A 15,947-nucleotide genomic window follows, 5' to 3' on the forward strand; every position below is an offset into this window, starting at 1 on the left:
ATATGTTTGGAGCGTAACCCAGGAATGGACTAAGACTGCTAAAGACTCGGGGTAGGACAGACCCCCACCTGGTTACGGCTCCCTGTTCTTTGGTGAAATGGACACCCTTATTGCTTAAAAAAAAACTGCACCCGGTTGCGGACACGCCATGACCACCCTAATGTGTTTTTCCTTATTGTATTGTTCCTGTTTATACCCTCTTATGTTTTCAAAAATATGTTTAGTCCCGGAGTACTAAATTTTACTAGGGGGGAATGTGGAACCCCAGGGGTCTGGTTACCACAGTAATAGCAATATTACGTCTGAGAGCAGGTGGGAGGTCTCCTGGTCAGGTTTCCTAAGCATGCCACACCTCCTGCCCAGTCCTGGGAGGGGAAGAACTTCCCCTATATAAACTGGGGGCTGAGGCAGGGTTAGGGAGAAAGAGAAGAAGAGGAGTCCCAGACAGAGACACAGTCTGGTCTGGAGTGGAGCAGATACAGGGAGAGCAAGATCAGGAGCTCTGTTGGAGCAGTGATAGAAGGGGTCAGGGACTGGAAGCTGTAGAGCTCATCCTGACTGAAGAGATCTCACCGGACACGGAGTCCGAGGCTGTGGGGACTGATCCATACCCAGCAGCAGAAACCGACCGGCAGGGGATTTCAGGTCCTCTGGCCAAGAAACCCGAAGGCACGGTCACACGCAAGGGACCAGCACCGCCGGCGTGGAGCGGAGGCTACCAGAAGGCCCCGAGTCACCGGCCATACGGGTGAGCACCACACGGTACACTCAGGGACGTGGGCTACTTCTACCCGCTTCTAGCAAGGTAGTCAGGAAGAGTGCAATTAGTTGGGGAGGCCTACAACTCCGCCTGGCCAGGGGAGATCCTATCTGCTCACGGACTGACCAGGCCCCGATCGCTAGCCAGTACTCCCGGGAGGGTCTACCTTTGCCACCAGTAAAGACCCTAAACTACACCGCACCGTCTCTGAGTGGTTCCTGGTGCCTGCGTGCAATTCTACTATCCCCATCATCCACGTCTGCTGCCCTGAGGCCATACCCCTCCCGTTGGGGGTTATACCATCCACGCTGCACAACCGTACCACCGGCCTCAGCGGTCTGCCCTGCAGCGGCGGTCTCATAACCGCATCCAACGGGTGGCGTAGTCGAACTCTATACATCTTACTCAAAGTTCTGCCACTTGGTGTGACACCCTGGGCACGGACCGGGTCACCGCCACAAGGACTACTACCCCTATCAGATCCGGCTCCGGGTTCCCCTCCCAGCACAGGCCCAGGGGGCGCGTCACACCCACAACACCAGCCTCAGCGGTCTGCCCTGCATCGGCGGCTCCCTCTGACCGCAGTCCACGGGTGGCGTAGTCGGACATTCATAACTATACTAATAGACTGCCACAGCATTTGGTCTGACCGCCCTGAGCCACGGGACCGGGTTGCCACTACTACCCCCATTATTGCCCTGTTGCCCGGCTCCGAGTGCCCCACGGCCCAGGGGGCGAGTCACAGGGAAAAGAGACTTCCCGTTTCTACATAGAACTTGGAAAGATTCAGCTAGTCTTCTTGTAATCATGTGATGTCAGACCTAAAGGAAAAGAAAATAATTAACTGGGTAAAAGGGTAAAATGAGCAATTGTAAGTACACAGTGCTATATAATATGATGATCTCAATATATTAATAGAATAACAATGTTGATGAGAGCGCTTCTTTAAATAGGTGATGCTGGGCAGTAATACAAGATACAGCCCATTAACAAGAATGGCTCTGTTTCTTTAAAACTCATAAACCCCTTTCTTAAATTACATTATTGATCCTAAACATACAGTGCGAGTGTCAAATCCTCTATAGAATAAATATACAGTAAAACATTTTTGATGTGACCACCCAAAATTCCTGTGACAAAGGTCCTCAAGAGTGGTAGTCTTTTAAAAGCATATGGTCAATATACAGTACAGACCAAAAGTTTGGACACACCTTCTCATTTAAAGATTTTTCTGTATTTTCATGACTATGAAAATTTTACATTCACACTGATGGCATCAAAACTATGAATTAACACATGTGGAATTATATACTTAACAAAAAAGTGTGAAACAACTGAAAATATGTCTTATATTCTAGGTTCTTCAAAGTAGCCACCTTTTGCTTTGATGACTGCTTTGCACACTCTTGGCATTCTCTTGATGAGCTTCAAGAGGTAGTCACCGGAAATGGTTTTCACTTCACTGGTGTGCACTGTCAGGTTTAATAAGTGGGATTTCTTGCCTTATAAATGGGGTTGGGACCATCAGTTGTGTTGTGCAGAAGTCAGGTGGATACACAGCTGATAGTCCTACTGAATAGACTGTTAGAATTTGTATTATGGCAAGAAAAAAGCAGCTAAGTAAAGAAAAACGAGTGGCCATCATTACTTTAAGAAATGATGGTCAGTCAGTCCGAAAAATTTGGCAAACTTTGAAAGTGTCTCCAAGTGCAGTTGCAAAAACCATAAAGCGCTACAAAAAAACTGCCTCACATGAGGACCGCCCCAGGAAAGGAAGACCAAGAGTCACCTCTGCTTCTTTACATAGTTTACATAGTTTATAAGGCCGAAAAAAGACAAGCGTCCATCCAGTTCAGCCTATTTCTTGTGCACTGCAGCTATTCCGCAGCGTTGATCCAGGGGAAGTAAAAAAAAAACCATGCGGTATAGGCCAATTTACATCATTGAGGAAAAATTCACTTCCCGACACCAATCTGGCAGTCAGATTAAATCCCTGGATTAATTAACTAAGCATAAGATGTAATTTTATTGTTCTCAAGAAAGGCGTCCAGGCCTCTCTTGAACTCATTAAGTGAGTTGGACATCACCACTTCCTCTCCCAGAGAGTTCCAGAGTCTCACAGCTCTGACCGTAAAGAATCCCCTTCTATGCTGGTGCAGGAACCTCCTTTCCTCCAGACGCATAGTGTGCCCCCTCGTCTTTGTCACCATCCTTGGTATAAACAGGTCATGGGAGAGATCTCTGTACTGCCCCCTGATGTATTTATACATGTTTATGAGGTCTCCCCTAAGCCTTCTCTTTTCCAACGTAAATAGACCTAATTTTGACAACCTCTCTGGGTATTCTAGTCCCTCCATTCCCTTTATTACCTTAGTCGCCCTCCTTTGTACCCTCTCTAGCTCCAATATGTCTTTCCTGAGCACCGGAGCCCAGAACTGTGCACAATATTCTAAGTGCGGCCTTACCAGCGCTTTATACAGAGGAAGAACAATGTTCTCATCATATGCCCCTATTCCTCTTCTGAAGCATGCCATGACTCTATTTGCCTTCGCAGCTGCTGCCTGACACAGGGCACTCCAATTTAATTTGCTATTAACCAAGACGCCCAGGTCCTTCTCCATGTCAGATTTCCCCAACGGTTTCCCATTTAATATGTATGGGTGAGTGCTGTTTTTCTTTCCCATGTGCATGACCTTACATTTATTGGCATTGAACCCCATTTGCCATTTTTTGGCCCAACTCCCCAATTTATCTAAATCCTCCTGTAGCTTGCCCTATCCTCGTCTGTATTAACTACTTTACAAAGTTTAGTATCATCTGCAAATATTGCTATTTTACTATGCAACCCTTCCACTAGATCATTAATAAATATATTAAATAATATAGGGCCCAAGACAGACCCTTGAGGCACCCCGCTAGTAACCCTGACACCCCCTGAGCTTACTCCAGTGATAACCACCCTCTGCTTTCTATCACTCAGCCAGCTATTTACCCACTTGCACACATTATCCCCCAGACCAAGCATTCTCATTTTATATACCAACCTTTTGTGTGGCACGGTATCAAACGCTTTGGAGAAGTCAAGGTATACAACATCCACTGACTCTCCCCGGTCCAGCTGTGAGCTCACCTCCTCGTAGAAGGCGATCAGGTTTGTTTGGCAGGAGCGATCCCTCATGAATCCATGTTGATATGGAGTTAGACAGTTATTATCATTAAGATATTCTACAATAGCATCTCTAAGAAATCCTTCAAACAATTTACCCACAACAGACGTTAAGCTTACTGGTCTATAGTTCCCAGGGTCACTTTTAGACCCCTTTTTGAATATTGGTACCACATTTGCTTGGCGCCAGTCTAGTGGGACAGTCCCTGTCCATAAAGAGTGCTTGAATATAAGATACAGCGGTCTGTCTATCACATTACTTAATTCTTTTAGTACCCGGGGGTGTATGCCATCTGGGCCTGGTGACTTGTCTATTTTGATATTATTTAGGCATTTCTGAACTTCCTCCTGGGTTAGGTGGGTGATATTTAGCGGAGGGTTTACTTTATCACTCTGCATTTCCTCCGATAAATTGTTTTCTTTTGTGAAAACAGTGGAGAAGAAGCTATTGAGTAGGTTTACTTTACCCTCATCGCCCTCTATGATTTTACCCAGGTTATTTTTCAATGGGCCAACTCCATCAGTTTTAATCCCTTTACTGTTTATATAGTTAAAGAACAGTTTGGGATTCGTTTTACTTTCCTTGGCAATTAGTCTCTCTGTCTCCTCTTTTGCTATTCTTATTTGTTTCTTACAGATTTTGTTTTTTTCCCTATAAGATATTAGCGCTTCCTCGCTGCCTTCTTGTTTAAGTTTACCGAAAGCCCTTTTTTTGTTTTTCATTGCCCTCTTGACTTCCTTATTTAGCCACATTGGCTTCCTCCTATTCCTAGCTCTTTTATTCCCATAAGGTATGTACCTTCTACAGTGACTATGTAGGACTGTTTTGAAAATTTCCCATTTTCTATCCGTGCTCCTATTACTAAAGATACTATCCCAGTCTATAAGGTGAAGGGCATCTCTTAGCTGATCAAACTTTGCCCTCCTGAAGTTCAGTGTATTTGTGACTCCCTTGCTGGGCACCCTACTGAAGCACATGTGGAATTGTATAATGTTGTGGTCACTATTTCCCAGGTGCCCCCCGACCTGCACCTCAGTTATTCTGTCTGGCCTGTTAGTTAATACTAAGTCTAAAAGGGCCGTCCCTCTAGTTGGTTCCTGCACAAGTTGTGACAAATAATTGTCTTTGATAATTGACAGAAACCTGTTTCCTTTCTGAGATCTACAGCTTTCGGTTTCCCAGTCTATATCGGGGTAGTTGAAGTCCCCCATAATAATCACCTCGTTATTTTTTGCTACTTCGTCTATTTGTCTCATTAATAGACTTTCCGTGGCTTCTGCTATATTTGGTGGTTTATAACAGACTCCTATGATAATTTTATTATTGTTTTTTGCCCCATGTATCTCCACCCATAAGGACTCGACCTCCTCATTTCCCTCCCATACATCCTCCCGTATTGTAGGCTTTAGACACATCTTTACATATAGACAGACTCCACCCCCTTTCTGATTTCTTCGATCCCTTCTAAACAGACTGTAACCCTGTAAGTTAACTGCCCAGTCATAGCTTTCATCTAACCATGTCTCGGTTATTCCCACTATGTCATAGTTACCTGTAGATATTTCTACTTCCAGTTCATCCATCTTGTTTGTCAGGCTTCTGGCATTTGCTAGCACGCAGTTTACACAGTTTTGTTTTGTTCCAATCTTCTCCCTGTGGATTGTATTAGAAATTTTCTTACCTCCCTTCCAAGTATCTTGTCTTGGACCTTCTTTGTCGCACTTCATATCTTTCATTAGTATGTTCTCTGGTTTCATGTTCGTGTCCGGCGTTTTTCTTCCCATCCCCTTCTGAGGATAAGTTTATCCGAGTCACCAGCCTCAGAAATCGCAGGTTAACAGCAGCTCAGTTTAGAAACCAGGTCTGTGCCACACAGAGTTCTAGCAGCAGACACATCTCTACAACAACTGTTAAGAGGAGACTTTGTGCAGCAGGCCTTCATGGTAAAATAGCTGCTAGGAAACCACTGCTAAGGACAGGCAACAAGCAGAAGAGACTTGTTTGGGCTAAAGAACACAAGGAATGGACATTAGACCAGTGGAAATCTGTGCTTTGGTCTGATGAGTCCAAATTTGAGATCTTTGGTTCCAAACACAATGTCTTTGTGCGACGCAAAAAAGGTGAACGGATGGACTCTACATACCTGATTCCCACCGTGAAGCATGGAGGAGGAGGTGTGATGGTGTGGGGGTGCTTTGCTTGTGACACTGTTGGGGATTTATTCAAAATTGAAAGCATACTGAACCAGCATGGCTACCACAGCATCTTGCAGCGTCATGCTATTCCATCCGGTTTGCGTTTAGTTGGACCATCATTTATTCTTCAAAAGGACAATGACCCCAAACACACCTCCAGGCTGTGTAAGGGCTATTTGACCAAGAAGGAGAGTGATGGGGTGCTACGCCAGATGACCTGGCCTCCACAGTCACCAGACCTGAACCAAATCGAGATGGTTTGGGGTGAGCTGGACCGCAGAGTGAAGGCAAAAGGGCCAACAAGTGCTAAGCATCTCTGGGAACTCCTTCAAGATTGTTGGAAGACCATTTCCGGTGACTACCTCTTGAAGCTCATCAAGAGAATGCCAAGAGTGTGCAAAGCAGTCATCAAAGCAAAAGGTGGCTACTTTGAAGAATCTGGAATATAAGACATATTTTCAGTTGTTTCACACTTTTTTGTTAAGTATATAATTCCACATGTGTTAATTCATAGTTTTGATGCCTTCAGTGTGAATGTACAATTTTCATAGTCATGAAAATACAGAAAAATCTTTAAATGATAAGGTGTGTCCAAACTTTTGGTCTGTACTGTACATAGGATATGAGGGGCTGGGAAAGACATCACAGAAAAGTCAAGTCTAGATCTTCCCAAAGTTTTTGAAGGGTTCCTGAAGGGGTACAGTGAATACCAGTCGGGTAGACAACATAAATTGTAGAGAAATTACTTATAAAGTAGAGAATGACCAGGACATCCCAGTTAATGTTGAGTGTTTTCACTATATAGTTCCTAATAAGCCTTTCTTGGATGGGGCAAACCCTAAGGCTGAGTTCACACGATGCGTATTTAATGCGTTTCCGCGGCGTTTTTGCAGTTGCGTAAACGCCGCGGAAACGCATGAAAAACTCATGGTAGAAGGGCAGCAATGTTCCCCAATTGAAATCCGCATGTGCTGTGCCCATGATGCGGATTTTTCCGCAGCGTAAACGCTGCGCTCAAAAATCCGCAGTATGTCAATTAATTTTGCGTAAACGCGGCGTTTTCGCCGCCATTGACTTGCATTAGAACGCGCCAATTCCGCAAGACTGCATCTGTACTTGCGTTATTGGCGCGTTCTAATGTGCGGATGGTACCCGGGTGTAGAGAAGATGAGAGTCTCATCCACACCCTGGTACCATTAAAAAAGCTGTAAAACAAGAATAAAATAAAAAATATATATATATACTTACCATCTGTCGGCCCACGCAGCGCTCCTGCTTGGTTCCCGGCACTTGCAGTGAGTTGAAGGACCTGCGCTGACGTCAGAGTCATGTGACGGGTCACGTGACGCTGACGTCGGCAGGTCTTTCAATTCAAAGTTGCCGGGAGAACGGAGTGTAAAGCAAGACAGCGCAGGCCATCGGAGGTAAGTATATACACTCTCTCGGGTCACACTATATAAATCCATGCTGTTTGCATGGATTTATATAGTGTGACCTAGTTGTCAAGCACTTTCCAGGTGATGCTAAAATCGCCTGGAAAGCGCTTGTCAATCTGCATGCGGAAACGCATGTGAATCCGCATGTGGATCCGCATGTATTCTGCAGGAAAAACGCATGCACAATCTGCATGCGTTTTTTCTGCCAGGGAGATGCAGAAATGATGCAGAAATTTTCTGCTTCATTTCTGCATCGTGTGCACATACCCTAAATCCACAACCTTCGACTCTATGGGGATACCGTTGGCTGAAGACTATGCAGGGTCTTGGTATAAAAGGTGGTCCATCAAAAACCTCTTATTCCAGCAAGGGTTGATTTTGGAATAAGGAAACGACATCAGGGTATGGCTTTTCCACCCCCTGGGTCATGTCCCCAAAAATATACAGCTTACTATAAACAAAGACAGAACAAACTGATATTTGAGTATTATATTGTTTCTTGTCTGCAGGTGAAAGAACCTGACAACGAATAAAGTGTAGTGTGCAATTTGACTTTTAAATTTGATTTATCTTCTAATGTAATTATCGGCGCTCACTGAGGCCTATTAGGGCAATATTAAGCAGAAGTAAATATGTGCAGATATCAAAAAGGTCCTTGAACCGTTCGGGTTTAGTTCTCCGGAAGCCACAATTTCATGCAAATGGACCAAATTTGTTCTACAAGCAAATCAGGAAATGTAACCTAAATCCAAGATAATTTGCAAGCAGTAATTACATCCTTCAGATCTTTTCAGTTCTTGCTCCACAAATACGCTCACCTTTCAGACGAGATGTATGGATTATCTGTGAGGACGGGTCTTAGGGGACTTTCCATGCAATCAACTTCATTGTACTGTTTAAATAAGTGAAAATTGCAGAGATGGACGCACGATTGCAGTATTCTGATGAATTAAATGGCATCGGGTCTCACATGTATCAAACACTATGAAAGCAAATAGATTCTGCTGGACACACTAGCTTTTGTAGAATAAGGCTGTGTGCCCACGTAGCGTTTTTCAAGCGTATATGCTGCGGAATTTCCGCAGCGTAAACGCTTGAAAAACGCATGTATATCCGCACCCCATGGTCCCCAATGGCATTCCGCAATGTCAATGCCCATGCTGCGAATTTTTCCGCAGCGTATATGCTGCGGTCAAAAATCCGCAGCATGTTCATTAATTTTGCGGAAGCGCAGCGGAATCAATGTGCGGATGGTACCCAAGTCTGGATGAGAGGAGACTCTCATCCAGACCTGGGTACCAAAGAACCTGTAAAAAAAAGAATAAAATAAAGTTTATACTTATCTTCTGATGTTTTCCCTCTGTCGCGCTGTTGTCTGAAGGACCTGCCACGTCATTGAGTCATGTGACCCACCACATGACTCAATGACGTCACCGCAGGTCCTGCACACAACAGCGTGAGCCGCTCAAGACTCCGGACGGGGCAGAGAATGCATCGGAAGGTGAGTATTAAGTTTATTTTTTTATTTTTTACCATTCTGAACAAGTTGTCAAGCACTTTTCCAAGTGATGCTTGGAGAAGTGCTTGATAACCCGCATGTGGAAATGCATGCAAAGACGCCTCACAAACGCTTCTACCTGGCGGGAAAACCGCATGTAATATCCGCATGCGATTTTCCCGCCAGGGAGAAGCGTAAAAAATATGCTTCAGGTCCGCAACGTGGGCACATAGCCTTAAGCATGCTCAGGTAATGAGTGTGCAGAGCGTTTTTTATTTTAAAGAGATAGGACCCTATTTATTTTCGCATTTGTGCCCTTTTTACATGCGCATTACAGTACTTTGCTGCGCCCTCAGAAGGGCAGACAGAAGTACACCTGCGCAGGAGTGATATTGGGGGCGCTGTTTGGGTGACGTAGAACGCGTCATCCATACCAAAAAGGGCAGGATGACGGTGATTGCAGGAAGGGAGGAGGCACTGAGCAAGACCAGCGACACCCATCGATTGCAAAAAGTATTTTTTGGTATATGCAAAAAAAGGGAGCTTGGACCGCACCTCCAAAAATCATACATTTGATCTAATGCCTCTCGGCAAAAATATATATCACTGAACATGAGGTTCTTAGTTTAACATTCTGATCAGACTGTATGAAGCCCACTGCCACGTCACGGCAAACCTGGTAGTGGGTCGTAACATTTCCTACCTGAATGGGAGCGGAGCCGTGCGCCAACCACCGCCACAGCGACAATGCACAAGCAGGGCGGGCGGCCTGTTACCTCACATCACCCATGCTGCAAGACCGAGTCCCCATGACTCCAGGCCACGCCGCCCAACAAGCACAAAACCACAGCAACAATGGCCGACACACTGCACCAACACCACATGAAAGGAGCATTGTGACTCACCTTCCTGAAGCTCTCAAGTGAGAGCAAAAATAGGCTAGACTCTCTTTGCAGTCTTCTGCTGATTAAAATCACCTGTGCCAAATGGGAGGAGTGCTGGTCCAAGAAAGAAAAAAGAATATTTTTGCTGAGAGGCATTAGATCAAATGTATGATTTTTGGAGGTGCGGTCCATGCTCATTTTTTTACATTTTTTGGGATATGCAGAGGGGGTTGGGGACTTATATACAGGTTGCAAGACTGCTGTAAAAGAGGCATTAAAGGAGGTGGCTTTCGTTTATATTAGGATAACCTGGTGACAGGTTCCCTTTAAAATAACTATCACAGACAGGCTTAAAGCAAGATGCCCCGTTCATCAGATCTCAGGGGTTATCACGGTGGCTGACCCAGGGCGGTCAGTGCACAAAAGGGGATACCGACTATTAGCTAATGTTCAAAGAGTTTGTGACGCCACCTGTAGTGTCTGGTGAGGATCACCAGCGCTGCAACAGTCCTCTGAGGCAGATGTCAGGGCAGCTAAGAATGGTACGACTCCCCACAGGCGGAGTGGGCCTCAGGGCAGTGTAGTATAGATGAATGGTGCGCTGGGCGATGTAGTGCGGGGGAGGAAGGATGGCGCCGCAGGAGTAACGGACAGAGACAGGGACTTTGCTTCGTTACCTTTACTGGTACAGCTGTTAAGTACGGTCCAGGGTACCGCAGGTGAAGGGCGCACTTTTGGACTGCTCCCCAGGGAGCGAGTATAAGGCCTCCTGATCCGTGTCTGTCTCTGTGTATGCTCCTGGCTAGCCTGGAACTGAGCCTAGATTATGTATCCTGCTTTTACTTCACCTGTTGCTCTGAAGTAGGACCTCTGGTTGGTAACCACTTTCCCTGGACGTCGGGGCCTTTGTGGTTCCTGATCCTTTGTGTGTCTAGCTTCAGGTTTGCCAGGGACTTGTAGTCCTCCTGGGATTCCGGTTGTTCCTACTGGGTATAATGAGTCCCTGTAGGCGCGGACCCGGTGTCCGGTAAATATAACGGGGTGCGCTTCCTATGCTCCTGTGACGCTCACAGCCCTCCCTGGGAAATGGGGTTACTCGGAGCCGGGTCAGTGAAGGTGTATCGGGGTTGCAGTCGTGGTCCGGACCCGGTCCGTGCCCAGGGCGGTCACATAAAAGATTTAATGGGCTTTCAGGGTTGAGTGGTATTTTCCGACTATACCACCTACGGTTTCCGGTGAAAGACACCAGCGCTGCTTCAGTCCACTGAGGCCGGTGTTAAAGGCAGCCTAGATGGGACAGCTCCCCACAGGCGGAGCAGGCCTCAGAGCAGTGTGATGAGGAATGGTGGGTGTAGTGCCGTGCAGGAAATAACAGGCTGAAGCGGGGTGTGAAGTCATCCAGGGTTTTTACTCACATTCAGATGAACTTTAGCCGCAAAGCTTCCCTCTGCTCCTCGCGGCATACTGCGGCCACCGGAAAGGGGGTCCAGCACTTTCCAGGTAGATCAGGAGCACCAGTCGAGACCCCTCTGGTGTGTGTTCCTCTCCTTGGTGAGTTCTCCCACTAAGTCTTCTCCTGACTGTATGTGTGGTTAGAACTAGGTGTAAGGCCGGGTCCCACTGGATAAACGCAGGTAGAGAGTTACAGGTGGCGTATGCCGCTCCGTCCGTATCCCTCCTGGGATCCACTAAGCCTCCGGGCTTTTCTGACTGAGACGTGAAGTAACAAAGTCATATATCGGGGGCCGGTCACCCCTCTTGCAGCAGGAGTCCCTCTGACTAGGCCAGAGTAAGAAATACAGGTGGCGTATGCCGCTCCGTCCGTATCTCCCTGGGATCCTTTTGCCTGTGGAGCTTGTCTCCTCTGCTCCCCTCCAGGCCTTCTTAGGTAGGGACCTTGACCGGGTAGAGACAGTAGTTAACTCTGATCCGCTCCTCGTCTTAAGGCCAGAGAACGAGGATCGTTTATCTTCAGTCGGATGAGGTCTATTACTGAACTCTGGTGGGTGACCACAATCAGAGACGGAGACCACAATCACTGATGAAGATCACAATCAAAGACCTTGAACCCAAGATGGCCGTAGATTAAATATGAATTAGTAAGTGTACCCTAAAAGTGTGTCCTCCACCCTCACCCACTACATGGTTCCCCCTTTCTTTGGTTCCCCCCATCTCCTATATCCCGGGCCGGGGCAGCACCCTGTCCTACAGGACAGGAGTGGTGTAGTGTTGAGTGGTGAAGTAGGGTCCCGAGAAGTGCTCCATCCTTACCCGGAAGAGGAGATACCACACCTCAAGCTGAGGTGCAGTACCCCTGTGCGACTGAACCCTCAGGGGCGCCACACTCCTCTGCCCCCTTGGTTCCACTCTCCTTTTCTCCTCGCCTTCGACCACACTCGGGGCCCTCACTAGGCTTCAGGGCTGCTGGAGGCCTAGCTTGCCTCACACAGCAGCCTGCATGCTGCTCTCTCTTTAGAGCACACTGCACTGTAACTAATCTAATCACTAGACTCTAAACTGAGCTGCCTGGCTCCACCTTCCCTTTATATATCCCTATCAGGGCTCCCTCTGCTGGTATGAGGTGGAAGGTGGAGGTGTGTGAATGTAGTGAGGGCCTCTTGTGGAGAAATCTATCCATGCACCCTTCTGGGTTCTATGGCACCAATGCGCAGCAGGGGCGCCACATTCCCCCCTAGTAAAACTCAGTACTCCTGGACTGAAGCATTTTGTAAAACAAAGGTTACAACAATAATAATAATAATAATTACAATAATAACAACAACAATAAGGTTACAGCAAGTCCCATAACCTGGTGTCCTTTTCACCGAAAGTAGCTAAGTAGCATGAGGGACCCGTCCGAAAACCCTCAACATAGGCCCTGGGCGTGGCTGCAGGGCATAAGTGATCCAGGTGATGGACCACGTCTTCGGCCACGCCAAACGGGTTTTTGTTCAGTGGTCATTTACAAGGCACTCCAGGGAGTGCAACTATTTACAGGACAGTTTTTGGGCTGCTCACAGTCATCAGCCTACAAGTCTTTATATATATACCCTTGCTGGTAAATAAATGCAAAGCTAAGTGTCCATGTCACATATATTGTTCATTAGCAAGGCAAAACACATCAATAATTAAATACATGAAAATCACACAAGAATAACAAACCCCAGGGGCAACTATTTATACTATAGGTATTTCCACTTATTCACTGAACCTAACAGGGGCCTGGCCTTTGGTGCTACGTGTTGATCTGCGTAGTACGGGAGTGTGGATGGTATCTGTGTCTGCACCGTCTGCTACCCTGTCAGTTCTACGTGTGGGTAGATTGTAAAACTGCTCCTTAACCTCTCTATGGGACTGGCAAGTGTACCATTGGCTGGTCCTTCTTGCTCTGTTCCAGCCGGGGATCCTTCTTCCGGGGATTCTTCTTGAGCAGGCTCTTCTGGGGCACTTACAGGTTCTACTTGCTGTGGAGGTTTGTCTGGCTGTTGGTAGAAGGGGATCACAGGTATTATCACTGCTCCACCTAGTTGAGGCCAATCTGCCGGGAAATCTCCTAATTCAGTGTGGAGTACTTCTTCTTTAGGCTCCTCCGGAACGGTGAGAGGCACTTCTTCCTGGGGCTTCAAAAGACCAGGACACAACTTCAGGTGGTCTCTTGATACCGTCGCAGTTGTTCTTCCTCCGTCTCTACTAATTAGGCAGGTCTTCCTATTATCAAATCTGGAGTTCAACACAGTGTAAGGTTCTCTTTCCCACTGGTCGTCAAGTTTGTGGCTTCTCCTTTTTCTTTTTAGCACAACCTCTCCAGGTGAAAAGGGTTCTGCTGGTGCACTCTTATTGTACTGTGCTTCCTGCTTGTCTCTTACCCTATTCAGACTGTCTTCGACACAGGCTTGTACTCTCCTGTACTGTTCCTGTCGAGTCGTATCCCAGTCCTCAGTGGACATATCTGCTTCGGGTTCTACTACACCAAGCTCCAGGTCCATGGGCAACTTTCCGGGTCTTGCTCGCAAGAGATAGGCTGGAGTACAATTGGTGGAACTCATAGGTATGTGATTGCACAGATCTACCAGGTCAGGTAGTTTGTCTGGCCACTGGCTTCTTTCCTCTAGTGGTAAGGTCTTCAACAGGTCGATGACGATGTTATTCATCTTTTCACATAACCCATTGGTTTGGGGGTGGTACCGTGTAGTCCGGATCTTCTTACACCCGTACAGATGGCAGAACTCCTTGAACAATTCGGCTTCAAAGGCAGGGCCTTGATCTGTCAGCACCTGCTCCTGGTATCCATGGGGCCTGCAGAAGTACGCCTGAAACGTCTTCGCCGCAGTTTCTGCCGTCAGGTCCTTGACGGGGGCGACCACCAGGAACCGGGAGTAGTGATCCACCATGGTCAGGGCATAGGAATATCCTGACCTGCTGGGTGACAGCTTGACATGATCCAGGGCCACGATCTCCAAGGGTCTAGTTGTCTTGATGGGTTGCAGGGGTGCCTTCTGGCTGCTGTAGTCTTTTCTTATGAGGCTACAAGTTCCACAATCCCGGCACCATCTCTCTATGGAACTGCTCATTCCAACCCAATAAAACCGACCTTACAGCAGGGTTTCTAGCTTCTTCCAGCCAAAGTGCCCCGCTTGATCGTGGTAGGCCTCCAACACCATCTGGATATCCGTCCTAGGCACTACGATCTGCCATACCATCTCAAGGGTCCTCGGGTTGACGTACCTTCGGCACAGCTTCTCTCTATAGATGAACAGCCGGCTTCTCTCATTCCACAGTTGCTTGGCTTGCGGAGACGCGTCCTTCTCCAAGGAGGATCCTACCTGGGTTATCAGTTCTTTGATACGGCTGACAACCGGGTTGCTATCCTGGGTCTCCTTCCAGCTGTGGTGAGGCAAAGGGTTTAACGTCTTACTGCGATGCGTCCTGGAGGCTCGTTGCTCGTCGACTATTCCATTACGGTGGAAGGCAGGTAGCTCAATCTCCTCCAGGTCATCCACTTCTTCTTCAGTGTCCGACTGGTGAGGCATCCTGGACAGGGCATCGGCGTTGGCATTCTTGCGGCCTGCCCGGTACTTAATGGTGAACTGGTAGTTTGACAGCCGAGCCATCCATCGTTGTTTCATGGCTCCTAACTTGGCTGTTTCTATGTGAGTCAAGGGGTTATTATCAGTGTAGGCAGTGAACTTACTGGAGGCTAGGTAGTGCTTGAACCGCTCGGTGATGGCCCAGACCAAGGCCAGGAACTCCAACTTGAAGCTTCTATAGTTCCCTGGGTTCTTCTTGGTCGGGCTGAGCTTCCTGCTTGCATAGGCGATCACCTTCTCTCGGCCATTCTGCTTTTGACTTAACACAGCTCCTAATCCCTCGTTGCTGGCATCAGTGTACAGCAGGAACGGTTGGCTGTAGTCAGGGTAGGCTAGGATCTCTTCGCCGGTCAGGATCTCCTTCATCACCTCAAAGGATTCAGCTTGCTCCTTACCCCACTGGAATGGGCGGTTTCTTCCTCTCCCGGACTGTCCTACCAGGAGATCTTGCAAAGGCGCCGCTTTTTGGTATAGTCCTTCACAAACCTCCGGTAACACCTGACTAGTCCCAGGAACTGACGTACCTCCTTGAGGCTCTTCGGCTCCAGCCATTTCTGGATGGCAGTGACCTTCTCCGGGTCCGATGCTACTCCTTCTGGACTGACGATGTGCCCCAGGTACTGTACCTTTCGCTTGAGCAGGTGGCACTTGGAGGGCTTCAGCTTCATCCCATACTGGGACAGCGACTCAAATACCTCTGCCAGGTGCTTCAAATGGTCCTCGTACGTTTTGGAGTACACTATCACGTCATCCAGGTATAGCAGTACAGTCTTGAAGTTGCGGTGTCCCAGGCAGCACTCCATCAATCTCTGGAACGTTCCGGGGGCATTGCAGAGTCCGAATGGCATACTGTTGAACTCGCAGAGTCCCATCGGGGTAGTAAAGGCCGTCTTCTCCCGATCCTCCTCAGCAACAGCTAC

The 15,947-nt window shown here is 47.5% G+C and overlaps 1 protein-coding gene across 1 annotated transcript in view; it reads right to left on the minus strand.

Annotated features, from left to right (window-relative positions):
* The window catches only part of CFAP20DC (CFAP20 domain containing), a 692,474-nt gene that overhangs the window by 179,092 nt on the left and 497,435 nt on the right, over positions 1-15,947 (minus strand). The window lies entirely within an intron of this gene.

The sequence above is a fragment of the Phyllobates terribilis genome, unplaced genomic scaffold (genome assembly GCF_046119375.1).
Source record: "Phyllobates terribilis strain yellow unplaced genomic scaffold, ASM4611937v1 Scaffold_8__6_contigs__length_399053987, whole genome shotgun sequence".
NCBI lineage: Eukaryota > Metazoa > Chordata > Amphibia > Anura > Dendrobatidae > Phyllobates > Phyllobates terribilis.